Source organism: Lissotriton helveticus, chromosome 2_1 (genome assembly GCF_964261635.1).
Source record: "Lissotriton helveticus chromosome 2_1, aLisHel1.1, whole genome shotgun sequence".
NCBI classification, from domain to species: domain Eukaryota; kingdom Metazoa; phylum Chordata; class Amphibia; order Caudata; family Salamandridae; genus Lissotriton; species Lissotriton helveticus.
Genome location: NC_136059.1, coordinates 1,075,684,853 through 1,075,697,429, shown reverse-complemented (window position 1 = coordinate 1,075,697,429; position 12,577 = coordinate 1,075,684,853). Strand labels below are relative to the sequence as shown.

Here is a 12,577-nt window from a genome sequence, read left to right as displayed (position 1 = left end):
ATGTACAAAATATATGTGTGCGAAGATGAAAATGTAGCAAGTGCATTTAACTATTTTATTTTTTCTCACCTTATGGTAAAACATTTGTGAAATTAGGTAATGCAATACAGAGATAAATATAGCTTCCAGAGGACAAACCGTTTTCCTTGTTGTTAAAACCGACATTAAAAACGAGTGTGTTGCCTGTGTATTCACTCACACCCCAGAAGTGCTGTTAGTTCTTTCTTTGGCAGGTACACTACAAAGTTGCATGTGTCTCCAGGTAGGAACCTCTCCACAAGGGTATGTGAATGACCACAAACTTATGAGTTTGAGTGCGATCACCTACTGACAAGTGTCCTTTCCAGAACACCCATATTTTATGCCAGTTGAACATTTACAGTTTTAAAAAAACAAACACTTATCCTGGTGCATTAACTTACCATGATTCATGGATTCAGTTGAAACGATAATAATCCATATACCTAGAATTTGCACTTTCAAAGTGTTTTCTTGTGCATTGAAGTGGAAGATAGGTGAGCAATTACCTTTGAGAATTGGGGGGGGGGCGTAATGGACGTTGAGAGGAACATGCTTGTTTGCACCCTTGCTTCCTGCGCTCTACTTTTTGAAAAGTTGCTGAATATGTTAGGAAAGATCAGTGCTACTTTACTATTCGAGCTCTGAGGCAAAATTACAAAGGAATGTTTTTTGCAATCTTCTGCTGTACACATGTACTCCTGCCATTCCTGAATTTCAGGCCGTTTTGTTGGGACAAATTCTCCTGTTTTTGCCTAGGAGAATTTGTCTTTGAAATCACATGCGCACTCGTTAAATTCCTGCGTTCCACATAACATTGCATTTTGTGGAAACTTCTGTTCCCTCTGAAAATGATATTAAGGGGTCAGTCTAGCGTACACCTATACATTTTTAAAATTTTGCTTCTCATTTTAGTAGTGCTTTCTTATTTTGCCCTGACAGGATAGCCTTGTTTCTCCTTGTTTCCCTTTTCGTATGTCCACCTTTCATTTACTGTCCTTGTTTGCTATTCGATCAAAACTGAAAGTGGCACTCCCTTTTAAAGATTTGCACCCCCTTGTTTGAAAGTCTCTACGATTTGTTCAACACCCGAAAATGTTAACACTTTGGAGGAGTTCTAGGACTTGTCGAGGGGATACAACGTTCAACATTTTAGAGGGGTAGAACCATTACAGTCGGAGAAATGCCAGCCTGCCTCTCAATCCCAGGCGCCTAGCATCTTAAGCAGCTGTATATTAAGTATCATGAAAAGGCAGACAGGGTCAGGCAAAAGGCAGCACACTAATGAATTTAGCAATTATTCTGAACGGACTTGTGGGGGCCACGAGCAAGTTATTCATTATGCGATGGACCTTTGTTCTCACGAGGCAGGCTTTAGCTTTAATATATCGTGATGCACGCGAAATTTATTAAAACCACCTACACCTGCTATAGGTGTTTGTCCTGTTATGCAGTTAAGCCCCTAATATTGCAGGGCCCGATCACAAAGACAATTTGTAAAGTTAGATATCTACACATTATGGGTTTGCTGCTTCGGTATTTACCGAGTTCCCTATGTCATCGGATTCACAGAGCATGGGTGGAAATGCACGCAAATCAGCCGATTTCCTTGCTTGTTTCTCCATCCCCTTATTTCCTCCACAGGGCAGGCATTCGTCAGTAGTAATAGTGGCATAATTGTTATTTCTAATTCCTTTGTTCCCAGTTAAAAAAAAAAAACAGATGAAGAACTCCACCAACCACCCAAGAAATACGATGGTTGCGGTACCCTTCCACCTCAATTACACACTTGAGCCAAATACATTTGAGAAGCATATGCATGCACATCTATGGACAAAAGTGCAGGGTATATAAATAAACACAAAGTTGCAACTTCATGAGCGATCATTACCTTCCTTGTGTCAACTCCCTTGCCCTTTCTCTGGGAGACCCCATTTTTCCCACCTCTCCCTAAACATACAACTATACAAAAATGCAATCTGCACTTTCCAATGCATAGTATTTTAAAACCACTCAGACTAAAAATGTGACGTGCCTATAGTAAAGATCTCATTGTAGGGTCCTTTGTAATTCATACGGAACCAGCACTGATAGTTACTGACTGCAGGAATGCCAAAGCCTAACTCCCCAAATCCATCGTTATCTCTAGAGAGTGGCACAGTGTCACTGCTTCCAGCAGCTGCTGTCTGATATTGGAAATCTGAATAAAATGAAAAATAACCTGCAGAATGTGCCATTTTTTTCTGATTCTACAGTTATTCCAGTTATTCCCCATATCTGGGAGGACCATCAGTGTTCTTCTTGTATTCTTCAATTACTTCCATCATCTGGAGATAACTCTAGGGTAACTCTGGGATGAGGCAGTGCTCCCATGCTCAATTCTGAGGTCCTTATATTGAGGTGATCCGTCTCTAGCCATTTGACAGGGAGATCTCTGTTCTCTTATACTTGGCCATTTATGAGTCAGTTACACAAGTTAAACTATTATCATTTGGAGTGGAAGTAACAGTTTCTAGGCCCTTTTAACAGTGGTGGTGTCAGTTTCCCAAAGTCGTAGGGCTGTTGGATGGGACATCACACATAATTGGACACAATTGGCTTTTCAGGACGCTCCAGTGGGCAAGCTCTAACCTCCTGAAGGGTCCACCGCATTACCTAGCCAATCCTTTATGAAAGTGTGAAACTAAATATATAAAGTATTAGTTGCCTATGATAGATACAGACCACAAGCTAATAAACCTAGCAAAACTTAAAGGTATTTTCACTTTCAAAGGGCAGCATAGTGGTCGGATTCGGTAATTCATATGGTTTCCAAAGCAGTCGCCTGGGCGGCAAGCAGCATCAAGGGGTAGCCGCCCCTAAATGATGCCCTCCTTTACAGAGCTGCACCCAGGATGTTACTTCCTGAGTAACATCTACTGCTGGCTATTAGTGCAGTGATAATGATTACACATTTGCCCAGGAGGAGGTGGTTTTCTGTGCAGGGACATCTTGTTGCACTTTATAGACTCTTTTACTTACGTGCATAATAAATCACAATATTACACTAAAATCCATTTGGCTGATGTCATAATGTGGTCACTTATGTGTTGCTGGTTCTATTAGTGATTTAATGCGGCATATCAAATGACTCTAATGAAGCAAGCAACCTTCATCCGTGAAAGTTTACTTCCTTACAATATTTTTCCTGTCATTGACGTTTTTATAGATTGAAGATAAGCTTGTTTATATATGCAGTAGCATTGTTGCTAACCTGCAGAAAACGTGAGGTTCGTGAGATGACATAGCTTTCAATCTTATGTTATAGAATCCGTTATATCTAAGGGTGCCTCTAGCCTGAAATTCAAATTTACCTTTAATGCACCTACTTTGCAAAGAAAGGTAATGATGGCTGCATCCTGCTCACACTTTACTCGATCATAGAAGATTTTATTTCACTTACTGATCACACATTTTATTCTTTGAAGAGAACAGCTAATTGGAGGTCTTCTATTGGCAAATCCCTGAAGGATATCGTTATATCCTATTGGGCTGTATGGGGTTCCTTTAACATATTGTTGAGTTGGAGACTGGCTCTATAAGAGAATCTTGCAGATACTGTGCCTGAGCAGGTGTTGAGTATCTCTCTCCTTGGGAGGCCTAGCGTTGTCTGTGACATAAGCCAATTGGAATTACTGCTGCTTGATGTTTGTTAGTGTATACACTTAAACAATCTTGATTTCCTTTGTTGGTCAGCCTTTCATCGCCTTCACATTGACTAAACCTTCGTCAATTCATTGGATTCACACCTGACCATACACAGCTGCCAGTCTATCAAGTCATTCCTATCTGAGGTTCCTGTGCTGTGACAGTTTTCACTCAGGCTCTTGTCGATTAATAGGCTGTTTGTCAAATGTCTTATGTCTTGGGCAAAAAGTTAGCCCCTCAATTAGTTTTACATGACCTTCTCTTTTGTAAATGTTCCCTAAAACCAATATTCATGGTCATTTCCTAGAGGAAGACAAGCCTAGTGACTGAGTAGGCCCCGCCACCAGGGGGTATCTGAGTACCCCTACAAGCAGCATAGGTTTGGCAAAGAGTGGAAAAGATTGTTCCAGCAGCATAGCTAATGTCCCTCTTTTAGCTATTTACATAGTTTAGTTGGACTTGAGATGTTTGGCACGTACACTGCTGGGAGGATGTGGGTGTCTTTGGCTTGCGTATTATTGCTTTTTTAGGTCGAGCTGGAGTACAATGCGAAGCATTGTCCAGCTCGACAACTATAGTTGCCCGTCTCCTGGGAATCTGAGATCGGGTTCGGGCACGCGCGCCGATTGGTGTATGGGGACGCGCACGTCCAGGCCGGCGCCGTGCCCATCCCCTGCCTCAGATTCCCTGAAGTGCGCAAACACACACATTCACACGCAGGCAGGCACACACACACACGCAGGCGGGCACACACACACGCACCCCCCAACGGGCTCACGCGCACACATCCACGGACGCCACCCCCCAGACCCACATATACACACGCACAGCTAACAGACACACAGTCACACATATACATACACAGCTACACTCATACACGCGCACACCCCCCCCAGCCGCCACCCCCACTACAACTAAGCCCCACTTACCGCATCGGCGCAACTCCGGATTTCAGGCGCCAGCACGGGGCTCTCCCTCGGGCATGGGAGCCCCGCATCACCACTGCTCCTCTCCTAGCCAGCCACTCCATGGGCGCGAGCTTCCAGCATGAAACGGAAGTCCCACCCCACGGCAGTTTTCGTCACGCGCACGTCTTGTTTTTACTGCAGATTAAACAGATGGTGAGTCGCGCTCTCGCCTCCTTTCTAACATGGCTGGTCTCCGCCGGCTCGGAACTACAAAATGCCAACGCCAGGTTGTTATGGTATATCTTTAACGGCCATCATGCAGTGGTAAATCTTGAAGCCTGGAGCATTAATGGTCGGAAGACTCTCTGACCCGCTTCTCTTTCACAGCTGCAGTGATACAATTAGTCCTTTCATCTGTTAGATATAGAACAGAACGAGGCTCGGACTCACGGAGCTGCAGTGGGGGGGGGCTACACAGCACAGGCCTGGACACTGCCGCCACCGTGGAGATTCTCTGAGGGTGCAACGCCAGTCCAGGCAATATAGGACAATCTGGACACAATGCCCATCACCGACCCAGGCAGTGCGCATCTCGGGACCCCTTCACAGCCCCCCGGAGAACCATGGTTGTAACCGTCCTTGACGTAACAGCAGTAACAGCGCAGGGCATGGTACACTGTGCAAGCACAGGCAAAATACACAGTGACAGCAGCCTGTACAGCAACAACAGCACCAGTGCGCCGGGAAACACAGGCGTCAGCAGCACGGTACACTGTGCAAGCACAGGCAAAATACACAGTGACAGCAGCATTTACAGCTAACGGCAGCCCCACAGTGCACAGTGCCAGCAACCAGCCCAGGTACTTATAGTGCCGGAGTTCCCTTAGTCAACCCAGGCATTCACAGCAGCATGGTACACTGTGACAGCACAGGCAGCGATCGAAGCGGCAGCAGCCTGTACAGTACACAGGCCCACAGTACACTGCGCCAGAAGCCATCCCAGGCAATAACAGCCCCACAGCGTGCTGTGTCATCCCAGGCCATAACCGCCCCACAGCGAGATGTGTCACCCCAGGCCATAACAGCCTCACAGCGTGCGGTGTCATCCCAGGGAATAACAGCCCCACAGCGCACTGTGTCATCCCAGGCAATAACAGCCCCACAGCGCATTGTGTCATCCCAGGCAATAACAGCCACACAGCGTGCGGTGTCATCCCAGGCAGTGGCAGAGTCCATAGTGCCAGCAGGCAGCTCCATGAATAACAGCCCCGCCGTACACTACTGGCTCAGGCCGGAGCCCCCCCCCCCCCCCCCCCCCCACACACACAGTGCACAATGACCAGCAGCGAGCAAAGGCAACCACAGGTGCAGAGAGCCAACACGGACAGTAAAAGCACCGCCTTCCATAGGACTGAGCACCAACAGCCAGCACAAGCAAACGGTATCGCCGTGCACTGTACTAGTCCAGCAGCCAGCATAAGCAAACAGGGCCCCACCGTGCACTGTACTAGTCCAGGCTGCACCGGCCCAGGGAGCCAGCACAACCAAACAGGGTATCGCCGTGCACTGGAGCCAGCACAGACACTAAAAACGCCCCTCTCCTCTAGGACTCAGTACCCTATCCACCCCATCCGTGGGCACTTTATGCAAGTGATTGCTATCAGTCAGTTCTCTCGGGTGCCCGGTGGAAGCAACCACTGTCCTGAAGGGGCAAAAAGAGCAGCGTCATCGCAGACACCCGATGCCTGCTGTAAAGACCCGTTTCTCCTTCGTCAAAAGTGCTTCATTCCTTCTCGGAGCCGATGACGGCATATCTTGTCATGTTCTTTCGGTCTACCCCTTATATAACCAAGAGCTCAAATTAATTTTAAAGAGAGGTTCAGAATCCATTAAAGACCGTTACACCTACCACAGAAGGAAGAGGATCAGCGTGCAAGGGCACTACAGGCTAAACGTAATATTCGACGAATTAATGATGTGCTATCAGATACATCATCTTTAGTAGTTTTATCAATAACTATATAGTTAAACGTATATTAAACAAATACATATATACCTACAAAATGAATCAATCGTTCAAACCCAACATCTGCAGGCGTTTCCAACATGGGAGTTCTGTCCTACTTAGAGCACTTGTTCTGTGTTTCCTATGTCACAGTCCATCTCAAAGCGCGACGTTTGAGCCGGCGGCGGCATCTTGGCGGTGAAGATAGTTTCCTCAATGCAAATCAACATAGAAAGAGCGTGTTGCGACTCACTAAAATACACTGAACATATTCTTCACAAAAGTTATTTACAAAAGTTTAAGCTATTGCCATTATAAATTACAATCACTTTTATTTAAGTATTAATTATTTTTAAAAATTAAAAGCCATTGTTATTTGTAATATCAATACATCTAAGTTACGTAAATACAAAACATGTTGCATTACAAATGCTATAGGTGTCATATTTGCGAAAGTTATAACTATTGGCATTGTAAATGACAAAGCTATTAAGTTTGCTATTTTAAAAACCAACACATACATAAAAAAATTGTCATTTACAAGACCAATAGCTCAAACTTTCCTAATGCGAGACCTATTGCATTGCAAATGCTTGTTATACAAGTGTTTGCTCTTACTTGTAACAAGGATATTTCTGTGACTCTGTCTGTGGGCATTTGTTTTGCTTAATAGTCTTACCTGGATCTTAGACAAGCTTGGTGAACAGGGTGACAAATAACAAAAAACGTCAGGTATTGGGAAGTTAGGTCTGATCATTTGTGTTCTTGTTCTACACATATTTTATGAAAGGGATGCAGTTAACAAAATGTTCCAGTTATTAACATTTGTTTAATATGTTCAACGAAGCATGGTCAGAGGTTATTAAGTAACCCTGATGAAACAAGTACTTTAATTAGAAAAATATTTTCTTTTGGAGGTTAAATGTAAAATTTAATTGTGCCGGCTGTGAGTGGAAGTCCTGAAGGTGTCATTAAAAAATAGAAGTAAGAATTCAAGAAACAAAATCAGTATGTCATCGGGAGGCATGGTCATCAACACACAGAGTTTTAATTGTTAGGAATTTTAAAAATACAGCACAATTCACATGAAAACATAGCCCTACTAAACCAAAATTGATGTAAACCATCTCTGACCAAGGAGGCTGCATTTCTTTCAATGGCTTTATGTACATTGTTAATGTTAAAAACGTCTTAGTAAGGTCTCATATAACTCATCACAATGGCCATTGCTAGTTAGGTCTTGTGTGCTGGGGCTATCCCAGCCCAAATAGTACTTCTGGTTCTCTTTCCAGATATGGAAAATTGCACCTTATCTGATATTTCAGATTCTATCTGAAGAAGAAGCATTTTATATTCAGATCAGTTGTGTCTTGCTAAGGTTGAATAACAGTTGAATAAAAAGCACAGAGATTGTGCCTGTTCTTCCTCTGCGTCTCGCTAGTCAAGTGAGGTACTTTGATTTGAACAGGGCAAGTCTGCCCCCTTTGTCATTTTACTCTGCTTTGGAGCTCCCTTTAGCTCCCTCCTAAAGAGTCAAGGAGAAGACAAATAGATACCTTTTTCAGATACTTGGGAACTGATTCACCTAATGGCCATTTGGTCTCCATCATTTCAAAAATATTGTTTTGTTGTTGTTGTGGATTGTTGTGGCAGATTAGATGCCTGATTTTGTACATTAGGTTATAGAAACCCTGCACAAAAATCCATCTAATTTTCCCATCCACAGTACCATCTGTAGGCACTGCATAGGGGTCGTTTAGAGTTCGCAGATGTGGATGAACTGCCCAAAATTTGCAGATGTCATGCACAATGCCATCATTTACTCTGCCATATTTAGAGTGCATAGACATGGCTGCCCAACTACCACAAATGCATCTGCTTCTGCAAACAGTGCTAACACACCGCCACCTGCAGTTTGTTGTGGAACAAATTCCTGCTGATGTACAAGATCAAAGTTAAGTTGGCACCCACCAGAGCAGGAAAACATGCACATAACACAAATTACACACAATGACCAACAAGATTGTTCCACAAGTGCAAAAACATATCCCCACCTAATACAACCATTCTAAAGCATAATTATCTCGCAACTTTATATGTCTTTGAAAAAAATGATGGACAAATATCAATACTGTCATAGAAGGGGGAGGAGCCAAGCTGGCGACCGAGATGGCCGCTTAGACTCTCGGCTCCGTCGGTCGCCTTCTCCTTCCACGAAATCCTGCTACTAATCCTGCGCCTGGGCCATGATCCCACATCGATGAGGTGAAGCGGTGCCCGGCCGTGTAATTCCGAGTGAACTATCGGCTTGTAAACCGAAGTATTGACGTCGTGAAGATTGCAGCCTAGGCCAGCTGTGGAACCGGGACCTCTAGTGGTGGGGAGGCCGGTGGCAAGCTCAACAACATCGGCCATAAATGACCAAGAAGGACCGGTCGGCCCGGATGGGGGTTGCGATTCGCCCGATTTCAACGGTGGACTTCACATTTGCACAGCAGCGACAGCGGAGCAGGGAACTATTGCTCTGAGCGTTGCCTGACTGCCCTAGCTGGTGATCCAGACAGTAGACGCGAAAGAGACCGACAGCAGCTCCGCCCGCCCGAAGCGAATATACCTCTGAGGCTGCCGGGGGTGACCCGGACCTCAGTCAAGTTGTACGCTGGCTGCTGAAGGGAGTCGGATTAGTGAGCTTTCCTCCAGACGTAGATGGTGGAGAGCGGCTACAGTATACGACTCGGTGCCTGAAAGCGTTCCGACTAAACTCAGATCTGATCCTCCGAGGGGGCAAAACCGGCTCGAATAACACTCCGGTAAGGAATATCCTGCTTGAAGGGTCTCTGGTGGAGGTGACAATTGCTACTACTGGGTGGGGAGAGATGGAGTTTACACCCGGGGATGTCATGGCGGCTATCTTTGGCTTGCACTCCTTCATGAGCCGGAGACTGCTAGCTCTTGAGCATAAATTGGAGGCTGTTGTTTCTGTGATGGGGCTACAGAGTATGTACCCCGTTGTTCTGGATGGAGATTTCACAGTCCTAGACCCCAGCGGTGCTCAGTCATCGGTTGTCCGGAATTCCTTGGAGCATGGAGTGCGGGATCTTGCGGATAGCGAGTTATTTGGTCTGAGGTGCATTGATGTGGATTTTACTTTTCTCCCGGACTTTGTGTTCTCCATCAGAAAACAACGCCGGAAACCCTTGTCGGTGAAATGGGACAACGGGGACAGCGGGGTCGTGCCTGTGCTGCTGCTTTCGGCTCCCATCCGGACGGACCTCAAAGAACATGTTTGGTTATTTAGCTCTCCGGCAGTGGCAGCGGATGGGCCGGGGAGTCTCTCTGCTCCTGATCGGACTGGCCTAGGTTGAACAACATCTGACTATAGTGTTACGTTGCTGGATTCAGTGCCGATTCGGGACTCCACTTTATATTGTTCTTTTGCAGGAGGTGGGCTAGGCGATTACTGGTTTCCCCCTTATTTGCAGATCTTGCATTATCCTTACTCGGTCCGATAGCATATGGGAAGCAAACCGTGGTGGGGGGGGGGGGCCTACCGGGAGGTCCTCCTCCACTTCTACTTTTTATTGTTCTCCTCTCTTTTTTTATCTTTTATTTTCCTTTCTTTAGGGTAATTCTGGGGCGACAGGCACGCTGTAAGTGGGGTAGGCCATAGCCATTACGGTGATGTAGGGTGGCGGGTGTTGGGGGTGTTTTGTTATTTTAGTTTGTTTTGTTCAATGGTCCCTTTCTCTCTTCCTTTCTTAGTAGGGTTGGCTGTATCTTCTTCTTTCACCCTTTTCTCTGTCGGGCATCTGCACTTGCCTCTACTTTATTGTCTCGGAAGGGTGGGTTTTCTGGATGCTGCTTTCGCTAAATTGCTTGCCATTGTTTGACCTTTACTCCTGGCCTGCCTTCGGCGGGCATAGTGTGTTTTAGGCCGTATTGCTCATCACCGATTCCCGAATGCGTGGAGGGATACGCCCCTCCCGTCTCTTCTTGTTTATCGTGTAGTGTGATGCCTTCGGTGCTATAGCCACAGCTACTTCTTCAATACTATAAAAAATGAAACCTCTTCCATCCTTGTGCTCCGTGGTGCCTACAACCATGTATTATGATTACACCGTGATTACTCCTCGAGCCGTAAACATGTGCAATGCTTCTGCTTATATTTCCTGAGTTTGCGGCCGGCCCCTGTGGTTGTAGGCCTGCGCTTCTACTGCTTTGATCGAATCAATAAAGGTTTAAAAAAAATAAAAATACTGTCATAGACATAGGACCCACCCTCAATGATGCAGGCAGTCGAATTGACAATCACCCTAAAGCTATCACCATAAAACTAATAGGATAACCACATTGAAGATGACATAAATGTCCATAGTTCTGTGCCCTCCATACCTCTTATTGTTTGTAGTGACATCAGATGCCACTTCAGGGCTTTACTATAACAAATCATTATTTGAAGGTTTGCGAGTACAAGTGGTAACTTGTACCCACTTAATATGTGGCAGCCCAACTGCTTATCTATAAATTGTACTTCCCAGAAGGAATCCTTTAAAGGTGTTCGCATTTGCACCACAGGCTCATCAGCTTTGTTCCAAAGTTGAATGATGTGCTTTTGCCTCAAATGATACTTGTTTGAAACACAGATACATCATGCCTTGATCGATCAATGATGCTTAACAGTCACTACTTTCTGCAAGCATAACAGCACTGTCATGAGCCTTACGTGGACATGCAAACAACAAATGTGTAAAGCCTTCTTAGCCTCAACTGCAATGTGATTGGTCTGATGTCCAGGGTTTTTTCTGCAGTATTTTCACCAAGTAATGGGAGAGGGCCAACCCAGACCTATTGCTTTGGAACCTGACATGGTTCTGTGTTCTGATGTTTTCACCGGACACTTTATGAAACATCACTTGATAGCCACTGCATGCAATTTGTCTGACGTTTAAGGTGGGAGATATGAGACAAATATCCAAAGTAGCCCTTCAAGTCACAGCTGGTATTCCCCTTACTGTTGTCAAAGCCCTATTCGACTCTTGACTAGGTGACTGTGGCGTTATGTAGTTTGTTCAGTGAAGACATGGTCTCATCTAGGTGGGCTTATATGTGTCCATGATGGAATGGCAACTGGTTTATTTTCATTTGTTGTGCTGTTTATATTGCTGCATTGTTGTATTTGGTCTCATTACATGGTTTGTGAGACACAACCTGCATTACCGCCTATGTCTGTATGACCTTATGCTGCTTTGCATTAATGATATTGGAAATAATCTGTCGGGTATGAACAAACTATTTGCTACACTGTTGATTACCTGCAAAGTTAGATCAGCATAGGCTGGAAACAATTTGTATGCCTTGGTCCTCTTATTGCATACTTTTGCCACAGTGTACTTACTAGTGTTCACTCTGCCTTCAATGCCAACAATACCTTCCATTTGCAGTATCGTCAGCGACTTCTCCACCCACGGCTGCAGACTAAGGGGCCTCACTTAGACGCCAAGTTCCACTGCATGTTGTTGGAATTGTGCACAGATAAATGTCATCTCCCCCTTGGGATGGAAGTCGTTTCATCTCAGTGATCATGTGGGTGTCACACTGTGGACATACCAGTCCCTCTGTCCATAATTTTGTTCTGCATTGTTCTATGCTAACTAGGGTATTTGTCTGCACTATAGCTTCAAACTACTGTTCTCTACCTTTTCAATTTCATCCATAGTTACTGTTACTTGATTTTTGTACACCTTATGCTCTTCGGTTGGCCATGGTGGTATTCTGTGAGATATGACGAAATTATTTGGTTTAGTCTGCCTTGTAGCTGTTGCAGCAGGTGCTGCTCATTGTTTAACTTTCTCCAGGGGTGCCATGACTGATTTGTGGATTTTCTGATGTGTAATTTCTGTTTTCATTAGCCAGTTGATCATCTTTCTACAGTGTAAGCTAGCCAGGGCTTATTTGCCTT

At 45.0% G+C, this 12,577-nt stretch overlaps 1 protein-coding gene across 17 annotated transcripts in view; it reads left to right on the top strand.

Annotated features, from left to right (window-relative positions):
- The window catches only part of PTPRD (protein tyrosine phosphatase receptor type D), a 1,484,152-nt gene that overhangs the window by 1,354,116 nt on the left and 117,459 nt on the right, over positions 1-12,577 (top strand). The gene's annotated exons all lie outside the window — the stretch shown is intronic.